The following is a 6,503-nucleotide window of genomic DNA, read 5'->3' on the forward strand; positions in this document are numbered from 1 at the left end:
CCATCTGGGGTTTCCTGAGGTGTATCCTTTGACGCCATCACTCATCTATGAGAAATGAGAAAAAGAGGACCGAACGTGGCTAGATCGTTTTCGATAGCCCGATACGCATACCCACACGCACGCCGAAAGAAACGAAAATTACAATCCGCTGGAAGGTCAAACAACGGCAGAGTGGTGCAATGAATGACGCTACACTCACACGATACAAGAGAATGCAGCTGTTACAGATTATGTTGGCAGAGAGGTTTTGGTAGCACGGGAATCCGCTTGTGGTGTTCCGATACTTCATGACAAGCGGTGGGAAACCTTCTACGTAGGGTGAGCTCTCTTGTATCCGAAGACACCAAATCATCATTTCAAAGGCTACGGGTGGTGAAATCGCTCTGGCTTGCAACTTCTTACCCCCTATGTTGTTCTCCATGATTGCATTTCAGCTTCCTCCCTTATCCAAGCCAACGACCCTGCCTGGTTTTTATGTACGTATTTCTGTTTTTAAAGAGATAAGTACGACATTGGATCCTAAACGGAGGCAGAGCTTTGGCTACTGGTCTCAGAAACGATGATTGTCTTTATTTGTATGGATCCGCCTAACTTTTGCCTCTCACGCCTTTCCTCTCGCTGCAGAACATCTTAAGATGAAGGGAGCCCGCTCAGGTGGGACCACCGCTTGTGGAAAAAGTCATCGGGGCAAAATAGTGAAAGCAGCGTCGATAAAGAATAGGTTGCGGGTTAGACACATATTCTCGTTTGATCCCCACCCCCCATCGATCAATCACTTACTCCCCTTTGATACCATGTTTTGTTTATTCCTGTATTTGTGGATGGGTTTTCAAAGATTTTACTGTAAGCGCGCGCTACGCCCAGCGTGGGACTCGAACTCGCAACCCACGAGATACAGTGGCACGATCCACCACCTGAGCCCACAAGGTACCCTGATGCCACGTTTTCTTTCTTTGCCTCCCTGCCGGCCTGCCTCTCTGCCTGCCTCCCGGCCGGCCCGCCTGCCTCCCTCCCTCCCTCCCTCCCTGCCGGCCTGCCTCCCTCCCTGCTTGCCGGCCTGCCTGCCTGCCTGCTTGCCGGCCGGCCTGCCTGCCTGCCTGCCTGCCTGCCTGCCTGCCTGCCTGCCGGCCTCCCTCCCTGCTTGCCGGCCTGCCTGCCGGCCTGCCTGCCTGCCAGCCTGCCTCCCTCCCTGCTTGCCGGCCGGCCGGCCGGCCGGCCTGCCTGCCTGCCTGCCTGCCGGCCTGCCTCCCTCCCTCCCTCCCTGCCTGCCTGCCTGCCTGCCTGCCTGCCTGCCTGCCTGCCTCCCTCCCTCCCTCCCTGCTTGCCGGCCTCCCTGCCGGCCTGCCTGCCTGCCGGCCTGCCTCCCTCCCTGCTTGCCGGCCTGCCTGCCTGCCTGCCTGCCGGCCTGCCTGCCGGCCTGCCTGCCTGCCTGCCTGCCTGCCTGCCTGCCTGCCTGCCGGCCTGCCTCCCTCCCTCCCTGCCTGCCTGCCTGCCTGCCTGCCTGCCTGCCTGCCTGCCTCCCTCCCTCCCTGCCTGCCGGCCTGCCTCCCTCCCTCCCTGCTTGCCGGCCGGCCTGCCTGCCTGCCTGCCTGCCTGCCAGTCTGCTTGCCTCCCTGTCTCCCTGCCGTCCTGCCTCACCTCCCTCCCTGCCTCTACGTCCAACTGAAACATGAAGTCTGTGAGGTGGGAGCTGTAGCCATCCGGTTCTTCCTATATCCTGATCACAGACCATAGAACGATCTTTGCCATAGATTCGTGTTTTCAATAAATCATCTGTTCGATGGCTATCGACGATAAAGGAAATTGTCAACTTTTAACGGCTGTGGACCCTGCTCCTGGGCTCCCAGGGAAGCTAGGCTTTAACATTTACCAAGCTCCAAATGACCCTGCCAAACCCCAAAGCGTGTGCTCTGTTTCTGTCCTGAGCACACGTTGCATGTCCGCTTCATTTAAATAAACAACAACAACAAAAATGGATCAAAGGGGTGACTTGGCTGGCTGGCTCGCTCAGCTAGGTCAGGGGAGCGGGTGACTCTTCATTGCCGGGCTGTGAGTTTGGGCCTTATGTTGGGTGAGAAGAGGACATAAAAACAAAACCAATCCATCAGTCAGTCAGTCAGTCAGTTGCGAATTAAAAAGGAGCCTTCCAAACATACAGATGAGAAAATGGAAGAAAACCTCCCTGGATCCCCAAAGATTAAAGTCATACAGCTTTGCACATACTGAAAACAGAAAGTAAACCCTGTAAAAATTTTCTGCCGTGTCTTTCGTCATTATACCTCGTAACAACAACAACAACAACGACAACAACAACAACTCCTCCTCCTCCTCCTCCTCCTCCTCCTCCTCCTCCTCCTCCTCTTCCTCCTTCATCCATTCTATTTAAGAATTCCCAACACTGACAACTCTTATAAAGACCATCCAAGCACGGGACACAGAACTGCATTAGACCACATTCTTATGGCTACCTGGCAGACATTAGAACTTCCGGCCTTCGTGGTGACACCCCGAGCTCACTGGTGAGCTCTGCTTCCGAGTGCTCCCGTGAAGCACACCACAAGCTCAGTCCGTGTTCACGGGACCACACTTAACAGATCGGGAACAGAACAGAACACACACCATACGGTGTTCACAGCAGCTGACGGAAGGGCAGGGGAAATACAAGTACCTCACACATCCAACTAACGGGGTTCTCTGAGAACAAAACTCTCTTTACGTCTTCCAACGTCTTCCAACGGGTGTGGCTGTCCTTTGGATGCAGAAAACATTCGCATGTCATTTGCTATCGTTGCTCTCGGCACGCTCTTGCACCGAGGTCAAGGGACTGAGAGATGCATCTCACCAGGTTAAAAAAATCTATCCATCGTGTGCCACCGCCACGGAGTCTCTGCACGCACTCTCTCCTTTTCTCACTCACACTAGCCTTTCGTACTTCGGCACCACTGTCGGTCGAACACGAGGATCAGAAAACACAAGGTTTCAGAACTTCTAACAGCCTTCTGGTTACATAGCACACCCTTGCATTCATAGCATTGATACGACTCCGCGAAATAAAGAGTAGCGGATACAAACGAGACACCCACCGTCAAAGTCACAGCCTGTATGGTGTGAAGACGAATTCAAGAGTGAGAAAGCACGTAGACGGAAATATTCCTTCCTATGGCAGAATATTTACAGCACTGCTTTCAATGAAGTGCTTCTCCCGTAAACATTTGAAATGAGATGAACGGCACAGATTCAATGAAGGCTTCATACTGTACTTGTGCATAGGAAGGGAGACAAGTGTCACAAACTAAAAACGAAAGCAAAAAGACCAAACACTGTGACACCATGATCTCCAAAAAGGAGGTTTTCCCGGGGGTGGGGAAATAATGTGGTGGGGTTCCAATTAAAACAAGGAAAAAAGAATGTACTTCTAATGAATGGTTTCCATAGTGAACACGCACAAAGAATTCACTTGACGAGTCCAGGGATACAATATTACAGGAGAAATCCTTTGATATCCATTGTAGCCTGTGTGTGTGTGTGTGTGTGTGTGTGTGTGTGTGTGTGTGAGAGAGAGAGAGAGAGAGAGAGAGAGAGAGAGAGAGAACGAGAACCAATCAGGCAAACAGCAGTTCGCTTTCAAACACCTGATATTTCAACACTTCATGTAACAAAACTTCTAAAATTCATTTAGCTTTGCCTCTCTTTCTGAAGAAAAATGTCAAAAATAGTGGTGAATATACCCCACGCTGAACGTACTGATTCTGAAAACTCTCAGTATGGATGGGTTTTATAATACACTTAACCATGGGTGGGGTGCCTGGGTGGCTCCGTCAGTTAAGTGTGTGACTGCGGCTCAGGTCATGATCTTACGGTTTGTGGGTTCGAGCCCTGCACCGGGCTCTGTGCGGACAGCCTGGAGCCTGCTTCGGATTCTGTCTCCCTCTCTCTCTGCTCCTTCTCCTTCCCGCTCTGTCTCTCTCGGTCTCTCAAAAATAAATAAATGTTTTAAAAAAAAGAAAGAAAGAAAGAAAGAAAGAAAGAAAGAAAGAAAGAAAGAAAGAAAGAAAGAAAGAAAATGAAAGAGAGAGAGAGAGAGAGAGAAGAGAGAAGAGAAGAAAAAAAGAAATACACTTACCATGTGTTTAGAAAAATTTGAATTCCTACCAGTCTATACCTACCCCGCTGTATAAATTCCCCAGCTGGAAGATTTAGAATCCGTGCTTGAGCCAAAGCCTGCAGGAAAACCGCTGCCTGACTCTGCATTTGATGGGGGTCCCCAACCGATGGCCGCACCTGATTTAGAACCACTATCGGAGTTCTTTCCAGAACCAGGGACCTGAGGAGGTTCCTCAACACATGACACATAGAAGTACCCTACGACCCAGCACTTTCATGACTAGGTACTTAGCCAAAGGATACAGGTCTGCTGTTTCCAAGGGGCACACGCACCCCAGTGTGCATAGCAGCACTATCGGCGGTAGGCAAAGTATGGAAAGGGGCCAAATGTCCATCGATGGATGAATGGATACAGAAGAGGTGGTATCCATCTACAACGGAGCAGTGCTCGGCCACCAGAGGGAATGAAGTCTTGCCATTTGCAAGTACCTGGATGGAACTGGAGGGTGTCATGCAAAGTGACATTCGTCCCTCAGAGAAACACATGTATCACAGGACCTCACCCGTGTGAGGACCTTCACTTCCCAAACAGAGGAACTCTGGGAAGGGAACCCGGGAAGGGAAGGGAAGAAGGGAAGAAGGGAAGAAGGGAAGGGAAGGAAAAATAACATACAAACAGGGAGGGGGACAAAAACGTAAGAGGCTCTTCCCTAAGGGGAACAAACAGAGGGCTCCTGGAGGGGGTTGTGCCAGGGCGGGGGCTGAAAGGGCGAGGGGTATGAAGGACTCTCCTCCTCAAACCACTGTTGCCCTATAGGCTAAGTACCTTGGGGGTACATTGAGAAAAATAAATTCAATGATAATATCAGAGAGGGCGAGGGTGAGGGCGAGGGCTACCTGATCATCTGCAAATGTAACAAAGGGAAAGTCCGGGAACCGTTTGGGAATGAAGCTGTCTACCGCTTCTCAGTCCTGGCAAAAGAACTGCTGCAGCTTATAGGCAGTCACGTCCCTCTGTAAGGCACCCGACAAACGCCTTCCTGCTTCTCAAAAGCTCATCTGGGCTTGGATGAGATTCAGGAAGTTTGCAGTCACACCATCGTTCCTTGATCGCGTGACTTTCACCTGGGTTTCCTATTACGTAAAAGGAACACAGCCAAAACCCTTTGAAGGACTAGTGTGAATATCTTTCCTGTCCTGAACCAGAAGAACCTCTCCAAAGCTCCCAAAATATTCTTTCAGATCCTGTTCGGTTGTTTTCCACGGGAGACCCAACACTCTTAAATCTGACGTACCCTGGATGGCTCTCTTCACTTTCACTGCTGAAGAAGCAGGCACCTGTCTCGTCCCTTTTTCTGTGGCTATCTTTGGGATAAGTTGACGACTATCCGCTACCGGATTTCCCCAGCCAGCATCAGGGATGCGCAGAATGTCTTTGACCAGCCGGACACCTCTCATACGCTGAGACGCTGGATTCCGGTAGTGCAGTCCACGTGCTGCCGACAAACTGGGCTGTCACTGTGGACAGCAGCACTGTCCCGTCGTCTTCCGATGGCATTTCGATGGGCTCGTCATTCTCATCTTTGGTCACCCGAGTACATTCAGACACCTGCTCTTATTTCTCCGCTAGGCCGCTGCTAGGAAGCCTGACAGGGAACCCGAAGCGGCGAGGGATCCAGGAGCAGCCCAGCTACCGCTTCGCTCCCACGAAATGGCCGCCTTGTAACTCTTTACGGAAGAGGAAAAAACACCACCGTGACCGCCACCATTTAATAACCTTGCTCTAAGTGTGGAGAAAGCAACCACCCATCCCCAAAAGGAAACTTCGGCAGGCTACACGTATAGGACATATGGAGCCTATACTTGCAAGTGCTTACTTACATGGGAACATGGAAAGGTCACCTGAGTCCCTGATGGCCCAGATGGGGTTCTTTGGATGTCTGAATGAGTTTCCTTGTGTGCTCCCTTAGGGAAAGCTGGCCGTGAGACGACGCAGCCAGAAACTAGGAAGCCCTTTGGTTCCATCAGCGAAGCCCCGGCTTTTGGGGAGGAAGGGACGCTCACGGAGATATCCCGGGCCACATTTGGTTTGTGGGTTGCTGCAGCTTTTGGCTTCTTTGCACCAAATTGGCTGTGTTCTCATTGGAAATGGAAAACACCTGCACGATGGGATCCATCCACGGTAATGCTCTCGTGCGATTGGATTTGTTTTTATAAAAGGGGGAGATTTGACCATTGGGTCTTTCGCGTCCTCTCCACAAATAGGAGTGAAACAGAGGCTGATGTTGGTTTGCATCTTGTTTGTGGATCTATGGCCACAGGTGTTATCCATGTGAGATGTTTTCTCTACCTCTGGATGCTATTGCTCACACCAATTTGTAACCGAGCTCCGTTACTGT

The 6,503-nt window shown here is 51.1% G+C and overlaps 1 pseudogene; it reads right to left on the bottom strand.

The window, feature by feature from the left end:
* Positions 1–4,842: 4,842 nt before the first annotated feature.
* Positions 4,843–6,281, bottom strand: LOC128775858 (TAR DNA-binding protein 43-like; annotated as a pseudogene).
* Between the last annotated feature and the right edge of the window lie 222 nt (positions 6,282–6,503).

Source organism: Panthera pardus, unplaced genomic scaffold, assembly GCF_024362965.1.
Source record: "Panthera pardus isolate Hobbes unplaced genomic scaffold, ASM2436296v1 HiC_scaffold_87, whole genome shotgun sequence".
NCBI lineage: Eukaryota > Metazoa > Chordata > Mammalia > Carnivora > Felidae > Panthera > Panthera pardus.